The sequence below is a fragment of the Stenella coeruleoalba genome (assembly GCF_951394435.1).
Source record: "Stenella coeruleoalba genome assembly, chromosome: 12".
Classification (NCBI taxonomy): Eukaryota; Metazoa; Chordata; class Mammalia; order Artiodactyla; family Delphinidae; genus Stenella; species Stenella coeruleoalba.
In genome coordinates, this window is record NC_137158.1 from 42,541,033 (window position 1) to 42,567,007 (window position 25,975).

A 25,975-nucleotide genomic window follows, 5' to 3' on the forward strand; every position below is an offset into this window, starting at 1 on the left:
CTCCACAGCAAGAGAAGCCACCGCAATGAGAAGACCGTGCACGACAATGAAGAGTAGCCCCCGCTCTCTACAACTAGAGAAAGCCCGCGCACAGCAATGAAGACCCAACGAAGCCAAAGATAAATAAAATAAATAAATAAATTTAAAAAAAAAGCCAAATATAGTCACACCACTTAACCCGGAATCTCATTCCCTAGGACCTTGCCTAATGACTCCTAAGAAAAAGCTTTATGCATGAAGATCTTCACGATACCATTACTGTAAAAGAGTAAAACTTTGGAGTCAAATGCCCCCAACTATAGAAGTGGTTAAATAAATGATGTTGATCTACTTTATGAATTATGTTGCAACTGATAATGATAATGACTTCTATGTAGCAACATGGAAAATGTTTGATGGTGATACATAGTCAGGGTGTATCACTCGACTGTGACTCTAAAAATGTGCATGAACGTGAACAAAGATGAAGGGAATATGGAGAAACAAACAAGCAATAGTTGTACTAGAATGGTAGAATTTTGAGTGGATTTCTCCCCTCACCATTTGTAAAAAAAAAAAAAAAAAAATTATATTTTTGGGGCAGCCAGATCTTTGAAAGAAAAATTTGAATTTCTAAGAAAATAGCAGATATTAGGATGGGGGATACTAGAAAATGCAAAGTAATGGCCCTTTTGATGATAAAACTAAAACACTCTAAACCAGCTTTGCTTTAGCAATGCACAAATTGATTATTTAAATTTTGTCTTTTTAGAAGTAAGTTGGCTGAGGGCAAGTGTGTGGAAATCAGAATATTGAAGAGGATTGGTACAAGAAGTGGGAGGATCAGAGCTGATGTGACTAGCTTTTTCATTTGCACTACCAAATAAACCAAAATTTTGGACTGTGTCTGCTTTAGTTAATATTTGGTTATTTGCTTTGAAGCTATTTGTTTGCAATAATGCCATTACCATCCTCAACAGAGCCAAAGTCTGACCCTGAGATGGTAGAATCTTAACTAATTTTATCATTTACAAAGAAACTGAAACTTCTGAGGGCATGAAGGACCATTTCTTTTCTCTGTACTTCTTCCTTTGATTTTTACATCACCAGTGATTTATGGCTACTAAAAAAAAGTCCTATAATTAACTCACAGTTAAGTCATCTTACCATCAGAGGTAGAATGAGGCTGGTGATGATTGGGGAAGGAATAGAAAAAAACTAAAGAATTTTAGACATCTAAGGCCTTGCTGACCAGTTAATCCAGCCCCTTCACTTTATATGTAAGTAGATAAATCCCAGGGACTCAGCAATGAACCTGCGTTTTAGGCCTCCAAATTTAGTGCCCTTTCTACTGTACCACAAGGAAAGAAGGAGGGAAAGGGAGAGAGAGCAGAACCAAATTATTGACATTTTAAGGGCCATTTTTTCAGGATGGACAGAACATTGGATATGATGTCATTATTATCTTAACTTACAGTTTTTACGAAGACTACCACTCCAAAACAAAAATAGGTAAAGAATATCAACAGACAACTCACCAAAGAAGAAATACAATATAACACGAAAAAATATGCAATGTCATTGAAGAAATGTAAAATATAAAGTAAATGCATCTTGCTGCCTCAAGGTGAAACATTTACAGACGAACTTTATCATTCAGACCATTGGCCTTGTAGGGCTTCTTGTTGACAATCTACTCTATTTTTATGAAATTAATTATAATTGAAAAACTGATGCAAACAGTAAAAGGCAAAGTACAACCTGGAAAGTGAATTTCATGAAAGTTGTGGTAGCCTTACACCTCTTTTTATTCATTCACTCAGTCCTGTGTGGCACCCATAGATGATTTAGCCCAGGTGGTTTTGCTGAAGTGGACCACTAGGAAGGAAGCTGTGAAGGGCGCAAAGCAGTTGAGAATAGGTATAATTGAGCACATAATTTTACTTTCCTCTCCTGCCCCACACAACTAGAGAAGCTGGTTCAGATCTGACTAAGGAAATGTCCTCATCCCCACCCAGAAGATACTACAGGGCCCCAGGAGGACGAAACCAGGGAAAGAGAATCATCAAAACAGGACTGGGACCAAAGGCAAGCACAGTAACAGATGTCCTGCTGAAGAAGATGGGGGTGGGACTTCGCTGTGACTCTGAAGGCAAGTGTGGTTCAGCGAAGCCAAGATCAAGGGGACTGAGTGGGCTATCTGTCCTTGGTAACCATGTGCCACATCTTCTGAACAGACCTTATCATCTGGGCTAAATCAGCCCAGGAGTTCTGAAAAGAGGATTGAACTTAATATTACTGACACATAGGGACTTCCCTGGTTAAGACTCTGCGCTCCCAATGCAGGGGGCATGGGTTTGATCCCTGGTCAGGGAATTAAGATCCCACGTGCTGTGCAGTGCAGCCAAAAAAAAAAAAAAAAATCACTGGCACACAAATAGGTCCCCTTAGAGTCTAATTGGAAGTAAACAGGGTAAAAGTAGTAAATACTCAATGTTGCTTTCTAAACTAAATTATATATTTTAGAGATGGACCCAGTCAGACCACATAGAGATGCTTCATTCTTTTTCATCGTCTGTAGCAAGAGTTGACAAATGGTTTTATATCCTAAAAGGGAAAGTTATGGGTCAAAGAGTATGTGCATTTTTCCACACTTTTAAAAATGTTATTTAACAATAAAGTTGCAAGAATAAGAATAGTATAAAGAATTGCTGAAAACCCTTTATCATCTCCTAACATTTTATTCCATTTGCTTTATCATTTGCTCTCTACTCTCTCTTGTGCTCTCTGTGTCTGTGTGTGTGCATTTACATATACATACATGTATTCGAGGAAACATTTTCTCTAAGCCATTTAAGTATAAGTTGAATATATTATTGCCCTTTTCTTTTAAATGCTTCAATGTGTATTTTCTCAAAATAAGGATATCCTCTTATATAACCACAAGTTATTAACTTCAATAAATTGAACATAGATACAATATATTTCTCTAATATATGCCATCTGAATTTAATTTCATCATTTGACCCAATAATATGCTTTTTGGTATGTATTTATAATTTTAACAAAAATTACCATATTGTCTCCATAGAGGTGGTGCCACTATACATTCCCGAAAGTAGTATATGAGAATGCACAATTTACCCTCAATTGCACTAACACAATTAGTTAACAGCTTTTGACAGTGTGTTAGAAAAAGAGTGGCATTTCATTATAACACGTTTCTCTTATTCTGGGTAAAATTATATTATGGAAAATTGTAATTGGTAATCATTATGGTATCTTATATGGGTAATTTTAATAATAATTATGGATAAGGTTGAGGATCTTTTGTGTTCAGAGAGTCACTTATTTGTATTTCCTTCTTCTAAACTGTCCCTTATATCCTTTGTTTTTCTACTGGGATGTTGGCTTTTTTATTGATTTGTAGGAATTCCTAATTTATTGAGAAGCTCAGCCATTTGTCGGTGATATGAGCTGCAAATATTTTTCCCAGTTTGTCATTTGTTTTTTGTCTTTATGGTGTTTTTGTTTTTTTTTAAAAAAATATTTATTTATTTATTTAGGCTGTGTTGGGTCTTAGTTGTGGCATGTGGGATCTTTAGTTGCAACCTGTGGGATCTAGTTCCCTGACCAGGGATCGAACCTGGGCTCCCTGCATTGGAAGCACGGCGTCTTACCCACTGGACCACCAGGGAAGTCCCCTACAGTGTTTTAAAAATTGTTGCTGTTTGTTTGCATTCGGGACATTTTGAAGTCATGAAGTACTGGCAGGAATATTTTGTATTATATTTAGATTTTATAATCAAATACACAGGTGTGCTTAGATATCAGTAGATATCCTAATATAAGAAAGGAAGAGGCAGATTTTCACCTCTTAGTATAAGGAGTGAGTAAGCCAAATAAAATAGGATGCATTTATTTTGGACTTAAATAATTGCTGTTAACCCCACTGTGCCATGGGTTGTTAACTCTGGCTCTCAGAAAAAAATGAAAAACAGTTATGGTGAATATATTTAAAGTTGTCTGAAACTTGATCGTATCTAGGCCTTATCTAGGACTTGGAATTTTGGAAACTAAAGAACACTACAAAAGAACTCCATAAGCTTACTAGTTTGGAAACCACGGTACTGGTAGGATTTCTGGTCTTTATTTTTATTATTTTGGATGTCTTCCTTCAAATATTTTATGTATCCACACTCATAATTTCCATGATAAAGGAATTTCTTTTAAAGCTGATTAGGGGCAGTTTTTTTTAGATTTTTTTTTTATGTGGACCATTTTTAAAGTCTTTATTGAATTTGTTACAATATTGCTTCTGTTTTATGTTTTGGTTTTTTGTTCCTGAGGCATGTGGGATCTTAGCTCCCCTACCAGGGATCGAACCCGCGCCACCTGCATTGGAAGGTGAAGTCTTAACCACTGGACCACCAGGGAAGTCCCATAGGGGCAGTTTTTAAATATGTAGCTGGTTTAAATCATTAAGTAGTATTAAGGGGAACATCCATCATAGAAATTAACTTAAAATATTTAGAAATATTAAAAATATGGTCCCAACTGTATTGCTTGCATCTGTCTCCATAAATGCTGATTTGCACGTTTTCATATTGCAGAATCACACTGACATTCAGAGAAAGATGCTGACATTGTTCTTCCAACATCTCTAGTTTGGGTTTCATGAAGCATTTCTTCCATTTCTCCTTTTCCTCTGTGTAATACTTTCTCAGATTCTTGGAAAAATAATCAAGACATTTTGCTCTGGGTCTACTTATAATCACTGGCATAATACTAGTGTGAAATGTGCTCATTAACATTGTTTTAAAGTATACATAAGTACACAAAAATGGGCCCCTGCACCAGAGATTAGAGTTGAGACATGTTAGTTTTCCTACATGTCACTGTTTTACAGATTTAACTTAGTTTAATTTAGGGCCAGATAACTCTGGCAGCGTTTGCATTTTCAATATGTTTTCCTGCACTTAAGAGTTTCTACACAGGGGCTTCCCTGGTGGCGCAGTGGTTGAGAGTCCACCTGCCGATGCAGGGGACACGGGTTCGTGCCCCGGTCCGGGAAGATCCCACATGCCGCAGAGCGGCTGGGCCCGTGAGCCATGGCCGCTGAGCCTGCGCGTCCGGAGCCTGTGCTCCGCAACGGGAGAGGTCACAACAGTGAGAGGCCCGCGTACCGCAGAAAAAAAAAAAAAAAAAGAGTTGAGTTTCTATACCGTATAAATTTCATACCTTAAATGGAAGTAAAGTAAAATGCCAATAGGAATCTGTTATTGTGTGTATATCTCCAGTCCAAGATTACTAAAAAAGGAAAAAGCAACATATAATGTTGGATTTGTATTTTGTTTTAATAATAATGTTTATTTATTTTTACTTGTTGACAGTTTGCTTTATTTATTTATTTATGGCTGTGTTGGGTTTTCGTTTCCGTGCGAGGACTTTCTCTAGTTGTGGCAAGCGGGGGCCACTGTTCATCGCGGTGTGCGGGCCTCTCACTATCGTGACCTCTCGTTGCGGAGCACAGGTTCCAGACGCACAGGCTCAGTAATTGTGGCTCACGGGCCCAGCTGCTCCACGGCATGTGGGATCTTCCCGGACCAGGGCTCGAACCCGTGTCCCCTGCATTGGCAGGCAGATTCTCAACCACTGCACCACCAGGGAAACCCCGGATTTGTATTTTATATTATAAATCTATCAGACATAAAACTCCCCTTTCAAATTGCTATAAATATTTCTAAACACTCTCAGTTTATTTAGTTATCTTGTCGTGAACTGGTAATAAGTAGCTGATGGACCAGCACCCATCCATGAACCATTTTAAGCACTGATCTTGGTAACTTTAACTTATGCTGTGTGCCAACAGGTACTGTAGTTCACTTGACAGCCTTTTTGGAAAGAGGATGACCATCATATCATAGTGATGATTATTAGTATTTGAACAAGATATTAGAGTTGTTGCAATCACTGCAGAATGGTTAATTTTTTTTTTTTTTTTTAAGAATTGGTGGGACTTCCCTGGCGGTCCAGTGGTTAAAGACTCCGAGCTTCCAATGCAGGGGGCGCGGGTTGGATCCCTGGTCGGGGGAACTGGAGCATGGCCAAAAAAAAAAAGAAAAAGGAAGAATTGATTTGACAAAATCTATCTTAAGATGTCAGGGTTATTTTTACTCTTTAGAACTTCTGGTATAATCTGAGCCACTCTGAAACACAGCTTATCTTGTGGGGAATAATTTTTTTTTTTCTTTTTTGCGGTACACGGGCCTCTCACTGCCGTGGCCTCTCCCGTTGCGGAGCACAGGCTCCAGACGCGCAGGCTCAGCAGCCATGGCTCACGGGCCCAGCTTCTCCGCGGCATGTGGGATCTTCCCGGACCGGGGCACGAACCCGTGTCCCCTGCATCGGCAGGTGGACTCTCAACCACTGCACTACCAGGGAAGCCCATGGGGAACAATTTTTAAGGGTGTGTGTGTGTGTGTGTGTGTGTGTGTGTGTGTGTGTGTGTGGATATGAGGCAAGTGGGAGTTTTGTTTTCCTAATGGAAAAAATATAAAGTGTTTAATCAATTATTTCTATTCATTTATTTATTTATTCAAAGTGTATTTGGAATGTTTATTGCCAAGTGATTTTGTGTATACAATACGACCATCTTCTTAAACCTCCAGTTTAAATGAGTCACGGGTCAAATAATAACCTGGCAAACAGAATGACACACATGCTTCCCTCACTCTGTTGGAGGAGCTGAAGCAGTCTAATTACCCTGCAGGCCCGGATTAGTTTAATTCTTTGGCACCAGCATTATCAAGATTTCATTGTATTTGGAAGAACATATTTTTTAGAGAAATTGTGTTGTTATTCCATTTCCATTTAAAGCGTAGTTTAAGGAAACTTCGTGGAAAGCTACAGACTAGCCTCCTTTAAAATTTTTTTTCATGTTCTAGCAGGGAATCAGGCAGGGCTGGCTTCCTCGACATGTGGCCTGTGCAGTCCCAAAGGGCTCTGTGCTCAGAAGGGTTCTGTGCTTGGTTTAATGTTTTGCTGTCAGCATCTTGAAATTCTTGATAATTTTATATTTGATCTTATTTTGTAAATGAGGTCCAGTGGGACAGTGGAGCCTGTGCTGGAGGTTTGGGGCCTTGGCTCATGTGCAGTTCTACCTTTCCATATCCCTAGGCCCTGTTCTGCTTCCCCTTCCAGCCAGCGGCCATGTCCACTGCTACCCTTCACCTGGGGTGCTGACTGGCTCATGTTGGGGAGGAGGAGGCCCATGTTCTGCTGTCACCCTCCACCTCCTGGGTACAAGCTCGGGGAGGGTTGGGGTCAGGTGCCTATGTCTCGCAGCGTTGTGGGGAGTGGCGACAGCCAACCCTGCCCCAGGCTGGCAGCACGCTGACACGTTTGGTGTGTCCACCTCTAGCTCGCCCCCAATCCAGGTGTCTACTCTGTCCAGGTGTGGAGGTTTAAAACCCCTTGGGTGTCCCTTAGCATGGATTGCAGTGACTGGCCAATGGGCAGGAGAGACACCTGGCTCTATTTCCCCACAGCCTTGGTCTGGTTGGTGGTCAGAAGAGAAAAGCCAGCAGCCATCAGGCCTGAGCGTATGCTTGCAACACTGCCCCGCTTCCCCACCTGCCCCTGAGAGTCCACGCTCTTCCCATGAGAACCCTTGTGCCCAGAGGAATGCTGTTGCTTTGGCTGCACGTACATAGCACCTTCTCTTCTTCCTTCCAACCTTCTTGAGCCTGGCTTGAATTGGTCTCTTCTGGCTAGCTCCAGGTACCTTCTGGGGATGGGCTGTGAAATGTAAATTGTGTAATTTCAGTGATTCTACATATAAGTTAAACATTCTTATATTTGCATTTAAGCCTGGCATTGCATAGCATAAAGATATTTATTAGCATGAATTTTATCATTAAAACTTTTTATTTTTCTTTACTGTGACTGCACAGTTTCAGTGGCCTCTGTTGATTTGTTTCAGATAGAAAGGTAAGCTCTCTTCAAGTTGGATCATACAAACATGAAATCTAATGTGTGATGAAACGGACCTGTGAAGCTTTTTGGTCAGAAGAGTAATTCCCCTGAATTTACTATATTCCCACTGTATATAGTAAATTCTACAGGAACACATCTTTACTATACTAAGCAGGTGGTTTTTACGTGAGCATGTAATGCCAGGAATGATTTCTGCTCCAAACTAAGTTTCCTTCCTGTCCCCCTGTCCCTGTGCCTGTCAACGTCCTGGTTTCTCACTTTGGGAGCCCATGGGCTTTTTGACCATGGCTTGCCCTTACGGTTGCTTGTGAGTCTCTTGGCCTTGATAGATACGGCCCTTCGCTCATGCATTCCCCTCATTGACAGCCTCCCGTGTCTTGCTCTTATATGTCCTAAACCTGGACCTGACTCTGCCCCTTTGCTTTAGTCTAGTCTGCTTCTTGGTATTCCCTAGAAACCCACTTCAGTTGCATAGACAAAGGAGATGATTTGGGATTTTAAAGATGGAACCCAATATGCTGTCAGAAAGGAGTTGCGATCCTGGCTGGACTGGGTCACTGATTTTCCAGGCAAGAGAAACTTTAATGCTTGTTGGGCTGTGCACCAGTGAGAATTCCCTTCTCCACAGTGGCTGGCTGGGGAGGAACTCTGGCCTTTTGCCTCACTCTGCTCTGATTGAGATCATTCAGGTGCAGCTCTTCTATGCAGACATAACGCCTGGTTTAGGTGAGAGCTCTTGTTGCCCGGTTCTTGTCAAGTTCTTAGCACACTCAGCACAGCTTCTGCTTCCCAGAGGGAATTGGTGGGTTCTTTTTAGGCTGTTTGCTGGGTTGGATTCACCCTCAGTTGCTGACCATTGCCCATCTCCTGGGAGAGGGGTGCTGAGCATAATGACTAGATACTGTTGTTGGTATTTTATCTACTACCAGTTCTTCATCACTGAGAATCATTTCATTTAGAAAATAAACATTGCCTCACCTGTTCGTGGCATAATATTTTCACCTTTGCCTTTTACTCACATGTTGCATATTAACTTTCCTTCTGAAAAGATCAGCATGATCTTGGAGCTGGTGTGAGCTGGATCTTATTACTCCCCACGTGTGTGTTTTTATCTTCAGGCATTTCTTCGGACTCTAGCCCATTCCTCCCACCTGTCCCCATCCTAGCAGGCTGATCTCTGCCTGGTTCCACAATAACTTTGCTTCTGGATTTTTATCTCTTCTTCTTCAAAGAAGTCTCTTCAGATTACTACAGTGTAATAGAATCCTTTCCCTTTCAGCCTCTGGATCAATTATTTATTCACTTGTGTAATTCATGCCCACGCTCAGGTATGTGTTAGTGTTGCTCTGAGACTGTTGCTCCCTCTGGAGAAGGATCTGTGTCTGACAGTCTCCTTCCTCGGTGTCTAATTCAGTGAGGATTAAATCAGGGAGACCTACTGGCTGAGGCTCACTGCCCCTCAGTTACTTGGTTCACTGTTTGAACCCCAGAATCAGGAGTTGGCAGTAACTTCATCTGATTCTGTTGTATTCCAATAGACTAACAACCAGTAAAAGTTCCTAAATATTCTGATGTAGGTCTAAGGGGCAAATAGGAATCGGAGCTCCTCATCAGAGATAGTTTCCCTGGCGTGCTGGATTTGTTTTTGTCCTTCTTCATACTAACTTCTGTGACCCTCAGCTCGAAGGGTCCTTTCTCACCTAAATGCCCTCCCGAAAGGAGGCACCAACATTCATTCATCAGAAAAAGAGCAGTACAGTTTCTGTTATGTTACCATCAGAGAGACACTGGCTTAAATCCCACCTCCTCCCTTTTTTTCCTTTTTAAATCTCCAAGAAGGCCCAGAGTTGGGGGGTCAGGACTGGATGAGAAGAAGCAGGAAAGTTAGCCGGTCAGAGGTGGGAAAAAGCCATGGGCTCCAGGGCTCTACTCCGGGGCACACTGACAGGAAGCATTAGGGCAAACCAAACACCCTGAGGTCCTAAGAGAAAATTGGTCTAAGTCCAGGGTGATCTCATCCTCAGACATAAGATGGAGGGGTTCTTGATTAGCAGTGGGCTTTGTAGTTGCCATGAAGTAGGTAAACTTTGGGTGGTGGGATTGGCCATAGAAATACAGAGGGCCCTATGCTTTCAGCTTTTAAGTTAGGGCCTTTTATCTGCTCATTCTGAACCTAATTATTCAGGGTTGGTTGATAGCTGAGAAATAGACTTTTGTACTTATAGCTTGAAAAAAAAAAAAAACACTTTAAAAGTTTTTCAATTTCCCCAATAGAGTGCTTTTCCTTCGTTGAATCCCTACAACTTTATTCTGGCTTAGGTTACTGAGTGGGAGTGGCAGAGAGTGATAATTTTTAGTGTGATCTTTAGTATGATGTAAAAATAAATCTCTGAAGACATGAAGTAGGAAATGTTCCTTACAGACTTTCTATAGGAAAAACCAATGTTTATAAACTCTGCTTATCAACTGTTTTTCCTACCTCTGCAGTTTCATCCATTAATAACTGTCAGAGTTCAGTTCATTGTGCAGTATCTGGAAATTTTCCTCACTGTTAATTAGTAAGACTTTGAATTGTAAGTGTGCTCATGTGCCCGTGGCACAGAAAGCCAAACTCTGACAGCGGGTGTCTGTAGCAAAGTAAGGGCTTAGTGCAGGGCGCCAAGCAAGGGAGTGTGAGACAAGCCTCAGATCTGCTTCTTCATGGTCTTAGAGTTGGGGGTGTTTCAAAGGGGAAGAACAGAGAAGCTGGGGTTCCTCATCGTCTTGTGACATCTCTGTGACATTTCTCAGTTGTGGTTTCGGAGTCAGGATGTCTCCGGTTTACAAATCTCTTGCCAGGTGGTCTTTGAGCTCACCTGGTCCTGGAGAGACAACCAGAGTTTGTACTTTAATGATAATATCGACAACAGCAATTTTAGTACATTAACGATGTTATCTACAACAGCAACCTTAGTCATCGGACTCTGGTTGATTAGTGTTCAGTTAGCACAGGACTGAGTTCAGAGGGGACAAGAAAGGGCATAAAGTTTTGGATAGAGAGAGTAGTTATAAACTTGGTAAGGGAACTCCGTTTTAGGGGCACTTGGTTTCATAAGTGCTGATGGCTAAATAGCACAATTCATTAGAGATAATCATACTTTAACCTTAGTACTGCTATACTGGGAAGATGAAATATAGTTAGAAAAGTATTTTATTAAAATATCTTAAATTTTATTTTATTTTTAGATGTTGGGGGTAGGAGTTAATTAATTAATTTATTTTTGCTGTGTTGGGTCTTCGTTTCTGTGCGAGGGCTTTCTCTAGTTGTGGCAAGTGGGGGCCACTCTTCATCGCGGTGCGCGGGCCTCTCACTATCACGGCCTCTCTTGTTACGGAGCACAGGCTCCAGATGCACAGGCTCAGTAGTTGTGGCTCACAGGCCTAGTTGCTCTGTGGCATGTGGGATCCTCCCAGACCAGGACCCGAACCCGTGTCCCCTGCATTAGCAGGCAGATTCTCAACCACTGCACCACCAGGGAAGCCCTTAAATTTTATTAATAAACATAATTTTAACTCTGAATTAGTCTTTATTTTTGTTTCTAAATTCCTCAACTAGATCTAAATAGATCATGAAATCTGCAGAGACTTATTTTAATCCAAAGATCTTTCTGTTTCTATAACCGCACTAAAGCTCACATTATCGACCTTAAAAGCAGTGTTATTAAGTTACAGATTATTAGTTCATCTCCAGGGCTAATGCAAGTAGTTTGGGGTGAGCCTTTGTAGAATTGGTAGTATGTTTTGATAAATGTATATGGGCATGGAGTGGTTTTCACTTACCTCCCTTAAAATTTCTGGAAAGACATATTCTAGAAAACCAGGACACACAGTAAGATGTTAAGATTAATATTCATTGAAAAAGTATCTGACTTGACGAGTTTGCCAAAAAACTACTCTCTCGATGTCTCATCAGATTGCCCTTGAGATCTTTTTGCCTCTGTTAAGTTTTCTAGACAGTCTGAATAAGGGAGCGTATTACTTGGATATTTCTATGGTTAAATAAGATATACTACAACTCTCTTCATTCCTGAATATCAATAAAAGTTTTTATTTATACTGGATATTTGCTGTTAGAATTGCCAATTTCTGTATAAAAAATGTAAAGTCTGTTTACTGCTTTATGCTTTCTGGTATATTTTTGCATAAATAACACCCCTAATCCTAACTTGACCAACATGTAGGATGGTGGTGGTATTATTATTGTCATCATCATTATCATCATCCTCACTGTGCAGTTGAGGAAACTGAGGCTCAGATTGACTAGATCAAACAGGAGGTACCTGCACACCCTACGACACAAACCTAGACCTTTGGACTCCAAACTCCACGTTCCTTCTTCTTCTCTGTACCGATTGACTTACATGATACATTCTTAGCGAAGACACGCATGGCAATTGTAACTTGAATCATTAGATTCAGGCACATGTACATTTTATGGCTGTGTACATGTCTGTGTACATGTCTGTACACAGACATGTGTACATGTCTGTACATGTACACATGTCATTTTATGGCTGTACATGTACACATGTCATTTTATGGCTGTGTACATGTCTGTACACAGACACAGGCACATGTACATTTTATGGCATACGTTTATGTGTATATCAGATTTGTCATAAATGTTAGAATTATAATCAGTAGTGCCTTATTTTTAGATTTGCAGTTGAGAACCACTTACTTTAGTGAGAATTATCTTAAAGTCCTAGAATCAGAGATACTTAAGATTTTGAAGACTGTTCCAGTTATCTCATGTTTTCCCACATGATGAATGAGGAACCAGTTTGCTGGTGTTTGGTTATAAAGGTGAAGCTGACTTCACCAGGAGTATTTTCTTGGTATTTATAGGTCCTCTTTTTAACATCAGTCCTTTGGTTGGCTTCTTCCCATACTTCATAGTTATGCAGTAGCAGCAGAAGGGTAGGTGGGTAGAACATGCATTGAATTATGCTGAAATATATCTAGGAGTGTCAGATTCATGCCACTGCTGACAGTTGTACCAGAGATGAAGTGTGAGATTAAAGAATTTTATTGCTTACCGAGTTTCTTTTTGACCTAGTTAGATGTATCCTAGGCAGTTCATGACTATTTTAGGATATTGTAATATATCTGTATAGCACTTTATATTTTCCAATCTGTTCTTATATATTTGTTCCTCATAATAAACATGTTAAGTCATGTGAAATGACATGGTTATTATCATATTACAAATGAAGAAATCTGACTTGGAGATAGTATAGCACCATGGCTAAGAATATACATTTTTATATTCTTATATATATATATTTTAAATTTATTTATTTTATTTCGCTGCATTGGGTCTTCGTTGCTGCACGCGGGCTTTCTCTAGTTGCGGTGAGCGGGGGCTACTGTTCGTTGTGATGCGTGATCTTTTCATTGTGGTGTCTTCTCTTGTTGCGGAGCACGGGGCTCTAGGCATATGGGCTTCAGTAGTTGTGGCTCATGGTCTCTAGAACGCAGGCTCAGTAGTTGTGGCACATGGGCTTAGGTGCGCCGTGGCATGTGGGATCTTCCCAGACCAGGGCTCGAAACCATGTCCACTGCATTGGCAGGTGGATTCTTAACCACTGAGCCACCAGGGAAGCCCCTATTCTTATATCCTTATATATTCTTTTATGAATCAGACCAGAATCCTGGCTCTGCCAATTACTGTCTGAGTGACCTTACAGCAAGTTAGTCTCTCTAAGCCTTGGTATTCTAATACGTAAAATGGGAAACCTTGTAATGTTGTCTGAGTGTTTAAATAAGATAATGAGTACAAAGTATTTAGAACAGTGGAGGCAAACAGTAGGCAAACAATAATTATTAGGTAGCATTATCATCTTCAGAGGTTATCACTCTTTTATTTATTAACTCCACAAAAATCAAGAGCCCTTTTCTATGTGCTAGTCACTAGGCTAGGGATCAGGGACACAGTGGTGAACTAGACAGATAGGGTCCTTACTCTAATCGAAGTTACATTTTAGTGGTAGAAATGGTAAATGAGTCAATATGAAGTTCATGGAGTGGCAGGGACTTTGAGGAAAGTAATGGGACAATTCTTGAAAGGGGCATTCTTAGTTGGGAAGTCCTGTTGGAGAAAGTGCCGTTTAATCTGAGACCCGAGAGGCCATAGCCATGTGAAGATCTGGGGAAATAGCCTTCCAGGAGGGGGAAGACAGAAGTTCAAAGGCTGAGAGGCAGGATGAGGGTGGCACAGAACAGAAAGATGTTGTCCAGTGTAGAGAGGTGGAGGGGCCAGGGTAAAGAGCTTGATTTTCTTCTAAGTGTGGGGTTTTGAGCAGGCAAGAGATGTGTCCAATTGGGGACAAGCCCAGGCCAGGTGCTGTGAAACAAACAAAGGTATGGATGAAACATTTATTTCTTCCTGTAGCTAGCAGTCTTCTGTGTCATGAGACTAGTGTACAGCAGATTAGCAGTTTCAGCACTGCACAGTGTTCCTGCTGGTGTACGCCTTATCTGATAAGGGATGCTGTTTATCATGTATTCTCACAGAGTCAGCTCTCCAGTGACACGTTCTTGTTATCTGCTTCTCTAACAATTTATGTAAAGGGCACGGAAGGTAGAGACAGTGGGAGAAAAGGGTAAAGAGGCTATTTCTGAACACTGGGTACAAAATAGAGATTAGGAAGTAGAGGAGTGAAGGGAAAAGCAAGATTCTGTTGTGCACAGAGATGAGGGATGCTGTTTAAACTGGCTCCTTGAGGTGGCCTAAGTGAGCCTGCATGGGCTGGACCACTTCTCTCCCAGGTTCCCTGTGAATTCAGGCAGCACAACCCCTGATGCTGCCTCCTTGGCTCTTGGCCTGAGACTCTGTCAGTATCTTTTCTCATCTCCGCCGAGGCCAAAAGGGGCAGGGATACTCTTGTGTTATCTTCTCAGAACAGGGTTCTAGTCCCTTGGAAGTTTGTTTCTTTGAATCATTTCATCAGTTTAGCTATGATAATTATCAATTAACATTATAATAATTATATATAATATGATATTAGCTAACATTTACTGAGTGCTTACTGAGAACTAGTTATACACTTTTTTACCTACGTTATTCTACTAATCCTTAAACCTTGCAAGGTAGGTGATATCTTTCCACTTTTGAGGAAAATAAGGCATAGAGAGTTTAATTAATCTGCCTGTGGTCGCAGAGTGGGTCAGTGAAGCCAGGGCTCAAACCCATGCTTAACTCCAGACTAGAGACTATGCTCTTAATCACTTTTTCACACTTTTATATATTTATCGGTTACTAATTGGTTATTTAGTGGTCTGGTAAGAAGTCGGGGGGTGGCACTCTTCTATTGGAAAAAGGCTAGCTGATCAAGACAATACCAGTTGGTTTTAAGAAGGAATATAGACGTTCATTCCATGGACCATATAATACACCTCTCTATTCTGAATAGTTCCACCTGTATACACATGAAGTGCAATCTTTTAAGAAAGGCTGTTTATTGAGGAGAGAACCAATACCTCTCTTTCTTCATAGAGGATGTGTTGTCCCTTATAGAAGGGTGCTTAACCAGTGACAGATTGTGATTTTTACCTCTTTAGTGGTTTTTTTATTGCACAAACAATATAATAATAATAGTATTTTATAAATCAAGAAAAATCTTTACCCCAGCAAATTAACTGCTTTTAGTTTTTCACATTCACTTCCAGTTCTTGTGTTTATTTGTGTATAGTTTGTACATAGTTATAGCATATTAATTTTTCATTTAACATTATGTTATAATGGGTTTTTAAGTTAAGCCTCTCCCGTGAAAAGGAAAAGAGTGGAATGTGTAAAGGCTACAAGGCATTAATAATTGATTGGGGTGATGCCTACGAGGCAGCCACGTCAGTTTTAGAGCTGGCCTTGGAAGGAGCAGCTGTACGTTTGGACCTTGGAAAGCCTTCATCTTTCCATGCAGTCTGTCAGGCTTCCAAGAAAGCCAGGTGGAAATGGAAAAATACAGTGATTTGGAACCATGTGAAACTTACAATATGGTTGAGTTCAGTGTTGGAAAAGAGGAAAAACAATCCCTACCTGATATGGTACTTTGAGGGTAAAGCTTTAGCCAGTAGGCAGTGCATCAGAGTCTGTCAGAATTATCAATATTTTGCTCTTTTCAGTGGCTTTAATAGTTACTTATTGTTTATAAAACCAGTTTTATCAGAGTGGAAGAACAAAGTACATCCTTGACAAATACGATTTTAGTGATAAAGCTGTTATTCTATATTTAAATTTAGTTTAATTCAAAGTGATTTTTAAGTTTCAGATTTGTATAACTACAGACTAACCACTTGGCACTCAAGTCCTCCATGATCTAAATCCAAACACTCTGAGGATGGAGTCCTATGTTCAGAATGTTTACTGATAGCTCCCCTACCCAAATTGCCCTTTCTCTTGGGCTTCTGGACGTGACAAGAGGTAAGGGAAAAACAATGGGACAAAGTATAAATCCTGTTAAACCTGTTTGGAGAAGGCCTGAGACAGTTGATAGAGACACTTCTACTAACATTGTAGAAGACTTGGAGAATTCAGAAAAGTTGTATTACCTAGTAAGAGTTGGAATAAATAAATAAATGGGGTACAGGATGGCAGGAGTGTATTTCAGGCAGGGAGGTGTGTGTGTCAAGGAGCTGAGACTAGAATCTGGTCTTTGAACCCCTAGCCTGGTTGTCTTATTCATCTTGATGGTTTGCTGGTTTTTCCAATTCCTAGTTCTTTCTACCATCATTGATGAATCAATAAATTGGGTGTATTTGATGAATGAATCTTCAGCACGCTGACCTTGAGCCAGCACCCTACTAACCAGCTCTGTGGCCTTTCGGAGAATAAATCTTTGTGAGCTTTAGCTTTCCTAGCGGTGAAATGGAGCCCGTGCTCCCTGTCTGGCAGAGTTGCTGCAAGGATTAAATGACATATGTATGTGGAAAGCCCTTGGCTCTGTGCCTGGCCTGCCACGGTGCTGTTTGGATGGTTGCTTTTCCCTTGGTTCCCTCCCAGCTCTTCTGATAGTATTGAAGTTGATCTATGTAGAAGGTCCCTGGTTGCCTCAGGGAGCAATGATCCTGGAGAGTTGTACGTTTGATTCAAATCCTCCAGAAGCTGAATTCACATATAAACAAAGTGAGCAAAATGACTCTACTTCACCCATTCTTTTTTTTTTTTTCCTTTTGCCGTGCTACACGGCACGCAGGATCCTAGTTTCCCAACCAGGGATCGAACCTGCACCCCTTGCAGTGAAAGCGCAGAGTCTTAACCCCTGGACCGCCCAGGGGAGTTCACCCATTATTTATGCCAAGTTTAGTTGGAAGTTGTATAGTGTTCATTAGGGTCATGTAATGTGATTTTCTGAGCTGCTTTTTTCCTTTTCTCTTTCTTTTACTGTGAAATATAACCTATGTATAGAAAAGAGCAAAAACTTACCTGTATAGTTTGAAGGATAATTACAAACATACTTATGAAGAAACAGAATGTTGCCAGCCCAGCCTACTTCTAAAGTACAAATGGGACTTCCCTGGTGGCACAGTGGTTAAGAATCCACTTGCCAATGCGCAGGGGACATGGGTTCGAGCCCTGGCCCGGGAAGATCCCACATGCCACAGAGCAACTAAGCCTATGCACCACAACTACTGAGCCTGCGTTCTAGAGCCTGTGAGCCACAACTACTGAAGCCCGCAGGCCAATGAAGAGTAGCTCCTGCTCACTGCAACTAGAGGAAGCCCGCGCACAGCAATGAAGACACAGTGCAGCCAAAAATAAATTAAAAAAAAAAAAAGTACAAATGGAGTCTTATATACCTTATGTCTAAAAACGGTTAAAATATGCTCTCTACCTTGACAACCTTCATAGCAACAAAACTAGGAAATATGTAAAGTTATGGCTTTAAATAATTGAAACTTAGCAAAATGTCAAAGATGACTGAATTCAATTATTATTTAAAATGTCTTAGTATTCTTTTGATAGGCCTGTGATGTTTAGATGAGTAATAAAGTAAAATAAAGACAGATATTAAAAAATTACTATGTAATTATTCTATACAATTAATTACTTTGTTTCAGCAAAATCACTATGTTATTAAGATATTTCGGTGTACTAGTAACAAGATCTAGTCTTATGATGATTTAAGGATTAAAAAATAATGTATTTGTATTCAAACCACAGTCTTTGAATAATTTTCTATAAAGTGTAAATTAAAGTAACTATAGGAATTCCCTGGCGGTCCAGTGGTTAGGACTCCATGCTTCTGCTGCAAGGGGCACAGGTTCAATCCCTGGTCTGGGGGACACAAAAGACTCAGAATAGCCAAAGCAATTTTGAGAAAGAAAAATGGAGCTGGAGGAATCAGGCTCCCTGACTTCAAACTATACTACAAAGCTACAGTAATCAAGACAGTATGGTACTGGCACAAAAACAGAAACGTAAATCAATGGAACAGGATAGAAAACCCAGAGATAAACCCACGAACCTGTGGTCACCTAATCTATGACAAAGGAGGCAAGAACATACAATGGAGAAAGACAGTCTCTTCAATAAGTGGTGCTGGGAAAACTGGACAGCTACATGTAAAAGAATGAAATTAGAACACTCCCTAACACCATACACAAAAATAAACTCAAAATGGATTAAAAACCTAAATGTAAGGCCGGACACTATAAAACTGTTAGACGAAAACATAGGCAGAACACTTTTTGACATAAATTGCCACAAGATCCTTTTTTTTGCCTTTCTAAGGTGTTTCTTTTTATTTTTCCAATGAGTAAGCATTACTTTTAAGACTCCTTAAAAAGATTCCTCCACTTTGGATGTGGCCTGGGAAGAGTGGTTAGCAAGATCTTTTTTGACCCACCTTCTAGAGTAATGAAAATAAAAACAAAAATAAATGGGATCTAATTAAAACTTAAAAACCTTTGCACAACAAAGGAAACCATAAACAAAATGAAAAGACAGCCCTCCGAATGGGAGAAAATATTTGTAAAGGAAGCAGCTGACAAGGGCTTAGTCTCCAAAATATACAAATAGCTCATACAGATCAATATAAAAAAAAAAATGAACAACCCAATGAAAAAATGGGTGGAAGACCTAAATAGACATTTCTCCAAAGAAGACTTAGAGATGACCAACAAATACATGAAAAGATGCTCAACATCACTAATTATTAGAGAAATGCAAATCAAAACTACAATGAGGTATCACCTCACACCAGTCAGAATGGCCATCATCAAAAAATCTGCAAACAGTAAATGCTGGAGAGGGTGTGGAGAAAAGGAAACCCTCCTACACTGTTGGTGGGAATGTAAATTGATGCAGCCACTATGGAGAATAGTATGGAGGTTCCTTAAAAACTAAAAATAGAACTACTGTATGACCCAGGAATCCCACTCCTGGTCATATACCCAGAGAAAACCATCATTCGAAAAGATACATGCACCCCAATGTTCATTGCAGCACTATTTACAGTAGCCAGGACATGGGAGCAACCTAAATGTCCATCAACAGAGGGATGGATAAAGAAGATATGGTACATATATACAATGGAATATTACTCAACCATAAAAAGGAACAAAATAGTGCCATTTGCAGAGACGTGGATGGACCTAGAGACTGTCATACAGAGTGAAGTAAGTCAGAAAGAGAAAAACATCATGTAATATCGCTTATATGTGGAATCTAGAAAAATGGTACAGATGAACTTATTTGCAAAGCAGAAATAGAGACACAGATGTAGAGAACAAACTTACAGATACCAAGGGGGAAGGGGCAGTGGGATGAATTGGGTGATTGGGATAGACATATATACACTACTATGTATAAAATAGATAACTAATGAGAACCTAATGTGTATAGCACAGGGAACTCTACTCCTTGTTCTGTGGTGGCTTAAATGGGAAGGAAATCTAAAAAAGAGGGGATATATGTATACATATAACTGATTCACTTTGCTGTACTTTGCTTTGCAACATTATAAAGCAACTATACTCCAATAAAAATTAATAAAAAAATAGAATAAGCTAAAAAATGTATTGGTATTCAAACCACAGTCTTTGAATAATTTTCTACAAAGATGTAAATTAATTGTAGGAATGTAATTAAATGTAAATAAATGTAGGAATTCCCTGGCAGTACAGTGGTTAGTATTCTGCACTTCCACTGCAGTGAGCATAGATTTGATCCGTGGTTGGGGAACTAAGATCCTGCGTGCTGCATGGCATGGCCAAAAAAAATAAATAAATAAAAATATAAGTAAATGTAAAAGTAAAAACTAAAATAGATATTGTATGATTCCATTTATGTAAAAGTCTAAAACATGCAAACTAATCTATAGTGACAGAAAATGAATCAGTGTTGTCTGGCGAGTGACGAGAGGAAGGAATTACAGTGGGGCATGAAGAAACTTTTGGAATGATAGAAATATTCATTATCTTGATTGTGGCAATGGTTTCATGAGTGTATACACATGCCAGAGCTTCTCAATGAGCACTTTATGTGCAGTTTATTGCATAACAATTATGTCTGTAAAACTGTAAAAAATAAATGAAAATCTTGTTTTCAAAATGCTATGATTTTTGTTCTAAATATTAAAAATTATTAAGATAAAAAAGCAAAGCAAAACAGTTCAGTGGGGGAAAGGATAATCTTTTTAACTAATGGCATTGGGAAAACTGGACAGCCACTTGAAGAATGAAGTTGGACTCTTTTTTAATAAATTTCTGTTTATTTATTTATTTTTGGCGGCGTTGGGTCTTTATTGCTGTGCATGGGCTTTCTCTAGTTGTGATGAGCGGGGGCTAGTCTTCGTTGCAGGGCACGGGCTTCCCATTGCAGGGGTTTCTCTTGTTGCAGAGCACGGGCTCTAGGCACACGGGCTTCAGTAGTTGTGGCGCATGGGCTCGGTAGTTGTGGCTTGCGGGCTCTAGAGTGCAGGCTCAGTAGTTGTGGCACACGGGCTTACTTGCTCTGAGGCATGTGGGATCTTACCGGACCAGGGATCGAACCCATGTCCCCTGCATTGGTAGGCGGATTCTTAACCACTGAGCCACCAGGAAAGTCCCTGAAGTTGGACTCTTTATCTCACACCATATACACAAATTAATTCAAAATGGATCAAGGACTTAAATATAAGAGCTAAAACTACAAAACTATCAGAAGAAAACATAGGCATAGATCTTCATGACCTTGGATTAGGCAATGATTTCTTAGATATGACATCGGAAGCACAGGCAACAAAAGAAAAAATAGATAAATTGAGCTTCATCAAAATTAAAAACTTTTGTGTTTCAAAGGACACTATGAAGAAAGGGAAAAGAGAACCCACAGAATGGGGGAAAATTTTTTGCAAATCCTGAATATATAAAGAACTCTTACAATGCAACAATAAAAAGACAAGTAACACAATTTAAAATTGGGCAAAGCATTTGAATAGACATTTCTCCAAAAAAGGTGTAGAGACAGCCAATGAGCATATGAAAAGATGCTCAACATCAGTAGTCATTAGGGACATGCAAATAGAAATCCAGTGAAGTACACTTTACTCCCACTAGGATAGCTGTAATAAAAAAAGGATGGACAGTAACAAATGTTGGCAAGGATGTGGAAATATTAGAACCTTCATACATTACTGGTGGGAATGTGAAATGGTGCAACCACTTTGGAAAATAGTCTGGCAATTCCTCAGAAAGTGGCCATATGACGCAGCAGTTCTACCCAAGAGAACTGAAAATACATGTGCATGGGACTTCCCTGGCAGTCCAGTGGTTAAGACTCCACACTTCCACTGCAGCGGGCATGGGTTCGATTCTTGTTAAGGAATCTTGTTGAGGAATCTTCCCCCATGCTGTGTGGCATGATCAAAAGATCAAAAAAAAAACAGAATAAAGAAAATATATGTGCGCACAGAACTTTGTTCACAAACATTCATAGTAGTGTTATTCATAATAACTGAAAAGAGGAAACAACCTAGGTGTCTATCAGTGAATGAGTGGATAAATGACATGTGGTATATTCATAAATGGAATATTATTTAGTCACAAAGAGGAACAAAGTACTGTACTAACAAAGTACTAACACAAAGTGGATGAGCTTTGAAAACATTATATTAAATGAAAGAAGCTACACAAAAATGGAAGCATGTTTTATGTCCAGAATAGGCAATTCTGTAAAGACAGAAATCAGATTAGTGGCTGCCAGGGGCTGTGGGGAAGAAGGAATGGGAGTGACTGCTACTGGGTACAGGGTTTCTGTGAGGATGAGGAAAATGGTCTGTAATTAGATCATGATGGTTGTACAACTTTGTGGATATACTGAACACCACTGACTTTACTATTTTAAAAAAAGTTCAAATTTTATGGTATGTGAGTTATATCTCACTAAAATAGTTACGTGAGGAAAAAAATCAAGGCAAAACAAAGAAGGTAAATCAGAATTTTAATTTTGAAATACATTTATAGCTGAATTTATTTTTGAGAGTTATTTAAGTCTTATTAAATAGTTCTGTAAAATCAGAACTGTTTGAGCATTCAGTGTCTATTAATTCCCAGCATAAACTGTCAGTGTCATGTGTCACTCATATTAGATTCACCAAGATGTGTATTTATTTAAGAGTAATAGCTATGACTACCACGCTACTTAGTACGCCAGAACCATGAATTGCACAGGAAATGAACACTCAGCAGTACTGTGAAGTAAAGCTTCATTATGCAAGAATCTATTGCAGAACTTCCCTGGTGGCGCAGTGGTTAAGAATCCGCCTGCGTGCAGGGGACACGGGTTTGAACCCCGGTCAGGGAAGATCCCACGTGCCGCGGAGCAACTAAGCCCCTGTGCCACAACTACTGAGCCTGCACTCTAGAGCCCACGAGCTGCAGCTACTGAGCCCGTGTGCCTAGAGCCCAGATTCTGCAACAAAGAGAAGCCACCGCAACGAAGGGTAGGCCCCGCTCGCCGCAACTAGAGAAAGCCTGTGTGCAGCAACGAAGACCCAGTGTGGCTAAAAATAAATAAATAAGTAAGTAAGTAAATAAATTTATAATTCAAAAAACACGAAGAACCTATTGTGTTTGGGCTGTCATAGAGGAAGGGCTTTACTTGTCTCTCACCTAAGTGCTTCCACTGCTCATATCCTCTGCACACACTCAAGCCCTCTGTGGTGCCAGAGTTTGAGTGTGGCAGTGGCACAGCCACAACGTCATGACATTCAGGCAGAATCCCTTTTGTTTCATGGACACAGGACAGCAGGTGTGGAGATGTGCTTCTCTGAGGCCTGAACAAGGAAAAGTGTTAAGAGTTATGAGTCTCACTGTATCAGCGCCAAGAGTCCAGGTTTTGTTTGATGAGATTTCTGTGAGAGTGTGTATCTGTGATCTGTAGGGGACCAGGGCAGGGGTCATTCTTGTGGGGCTCTAGGGAGTGCTACTCATCACATCACACCCATTTTAGGCCTTACTTGGTCATCCGTCTACCTTTTCACTCTTAACACTTTCCATAGCCTGTTATGTTTGATTTTGAGATTAAACAGAATGGCAGAGATACTTTTGATTTGGTTAAGACAAATCTTTCTTTCCTTTCGTGCTGTGGGCAAGAAGATAAAGATTTCTATCAAAACTACAATGAGATATTGCCTCACACCAGTCAGAATGGCCATCATCAAAAAGTCTACAAGTAGGGCTTCCCTGGTGGCGCAGTGGTTGAGAGTCCGCCTGCCGATGCAGGGGACACGGGTTCGTGCCCCGGTCCGGGAAGATCCCACATGCCGTGGAGCGGCTAGGCCCGTGAGCCATTGCTGCTGAGCCTGCGTCTGTGCTCCGCAACGGGAGAGGCCACAACAGTGAGAGGCCTGCGTACCACAAAAAAAAAAAAAAAAAAAGTCTACAAATAATAAACGCTGGAGAGGGTGTGGAGAAAAGGGATCCCCCCTGCACTATTGTTGGGAATGTAGAACCTATGTGCCACAGCTACAGAGCCTGTGCTCTAGAGCCCGCGAGCCACAACTGCTGAGCCCACGTGCTGCAACTACTGAAGCCCGTGCACGTAGAGCCCATGCTCTGCAACAAGAGAAGTCACCGCAATGAGAAGCCCGCGCACTGCAACGAAGAGTAGCCCCACTCACTGCAACTAGAGAGAGCCTGTGCACAGCAACAAAGACCCAATATGGCCAAAAATAAAAATAACTTAAAAAAAGAGAAAGATACACGCACCCCAGTGTTCATTGCAGCACTGTTTACAATAGCCAGGACATGGAAGCAACCTAAATGTCCAACGACAGGTTAACAGAATACCATTCAGCCATAAAGAAGAATGAAATAATGCCATTTGCAGCAACATGGATAGACATAGAGATTATCATAGTAAGTGAACTGTCAGAGAAAGACAAATATCATATGATATTACTTATATGTGGAACCTGAAAAAGTGATACAATGAACTTATTTACAAAACAGAAACAGACTCACAGGCATAGAAAACAAACTTATGGTTACCAAAGGGGAAAGGGGGTGGGGGAGGGATAAATTAGGAATTTGGTAATAACATATACACACTGCTATATATAAAATAGGTAAACAACAAGGACCTACTGTATAGCACAGGGAACTATACTCAATATTTTTTAATAACCTATATTGGAAAAGAATCTGAAAAAGAATATATATATATGTGTGTGTGTGTGTGTGTATGTATAACTGAATCACTTTTCTGTACACCTGAAACTAACAAAACATTGTAAATCAACTATACTTCAATTAAAAAAAAAGATCAAGATTTCTAGAACATAGTAGAACAGAGCAAAGGGTGAATGGTTTTGGTATCCTTTCTATCTTTCTTTTAAGCTATTTTTTTCCCCTCAATCATTCATCAACTCAACTTGTCTTAGTAAATCCTTTTGTATAAAAGATGATCTGCGTCCAATATCCACTGTCAGGGAGGAATGTGAGTGAGACCCTTGTCTTGCAATCCAGTCTATACATGCAGTTTATGGTTTATTTTGGCAGTTTAAATGTTATCTCTTAATGTTCTGCTACTTGATAGTAACTCACTCCCTGGCAGAATTACCTGTGGCTAGGAATGCTGTTATCACAGCATGTTTGTTTAGTTGGTACTTAGGACAGGGCAAGGAGGCACTGGTTTTACTGAGATGGGTTTCTGCCTAACAGATGGATTCTTATCTGTGTGGGTCGATGCTTTCTTAGATAATCAAGATATGTTTGTCTGTGACAGTTTCAGGCGGAGGTGTTCCCGTGTGTCTCCAAAGGTTTGCTGTAGCTCTTTACAAGAACTTGGCTGCTGTTGGTGGGGAGTGTGGTGTGGTGAAGAACACGGCCTCCAGACTGTCGGGTTCTCTTCTTCTGCTCTATCTTTGGGTCCTTGGGCAATCGGTTGAACCATTCTTTGCCTCAGTTTCTTCTGCTGTACAAGGATAACAAGAATTAGATGAGTAATGCATACAAAGCACTTAAACAGTGCCCTGAACATAATAAGCACTTAATAAAAGTTACGTAGTACAAAACTATAGGAAATGTATGCATAGTTCTGTGTTGGGCTGCAGAAGGGGTGATGGTTTGAGATTAACTGGAAATTTTACCCTTGAGTTTGTCCTAGACCTACCTAATTTACTTGTACTCAGGTAAACCCCTTTGAGTGGAGAAGGCAGTTCTTTCTTCACTCTTGAAGGGAATGGGGAGAATGTAGCTGTCTAGAATGACCTTATTACTCTGAACTCTGCTAGGTGTAATATTCCTCTTTATTTTTTAAAACAAGTCATGCTGTTGTTCAGTATTAAATAGCAAGATAAAGTTTTATTATTTTAAATCACTTTTAAATTCTCTAAAATCTCACAAAGTGCTTTTTTGGGGAAATAATTGTCTTCCTTTGCTTGTGCTGGCCTGATAGCTACCCTCTTCAGCAGAACTGATGATTTGCTTAACAAAGCAGCCTGTTCATCGTCAGGACCCTTCTCTGGCTTGCTCT

The 25,975-nt window shown here is 40.2% G+C and overlaps 1 protein-coding gene across 1 annotated transcript in view; it reads left to right on the forward strand.

Moving 5' to 3' along the window:
- Positions 1 to 25,975, forward strand: part of SLC16A10 (solute carrier family 16 member 10) — a 135,921-nt gene that overhangs the window by 28,332 nt on the left and 81,614 nt on the right.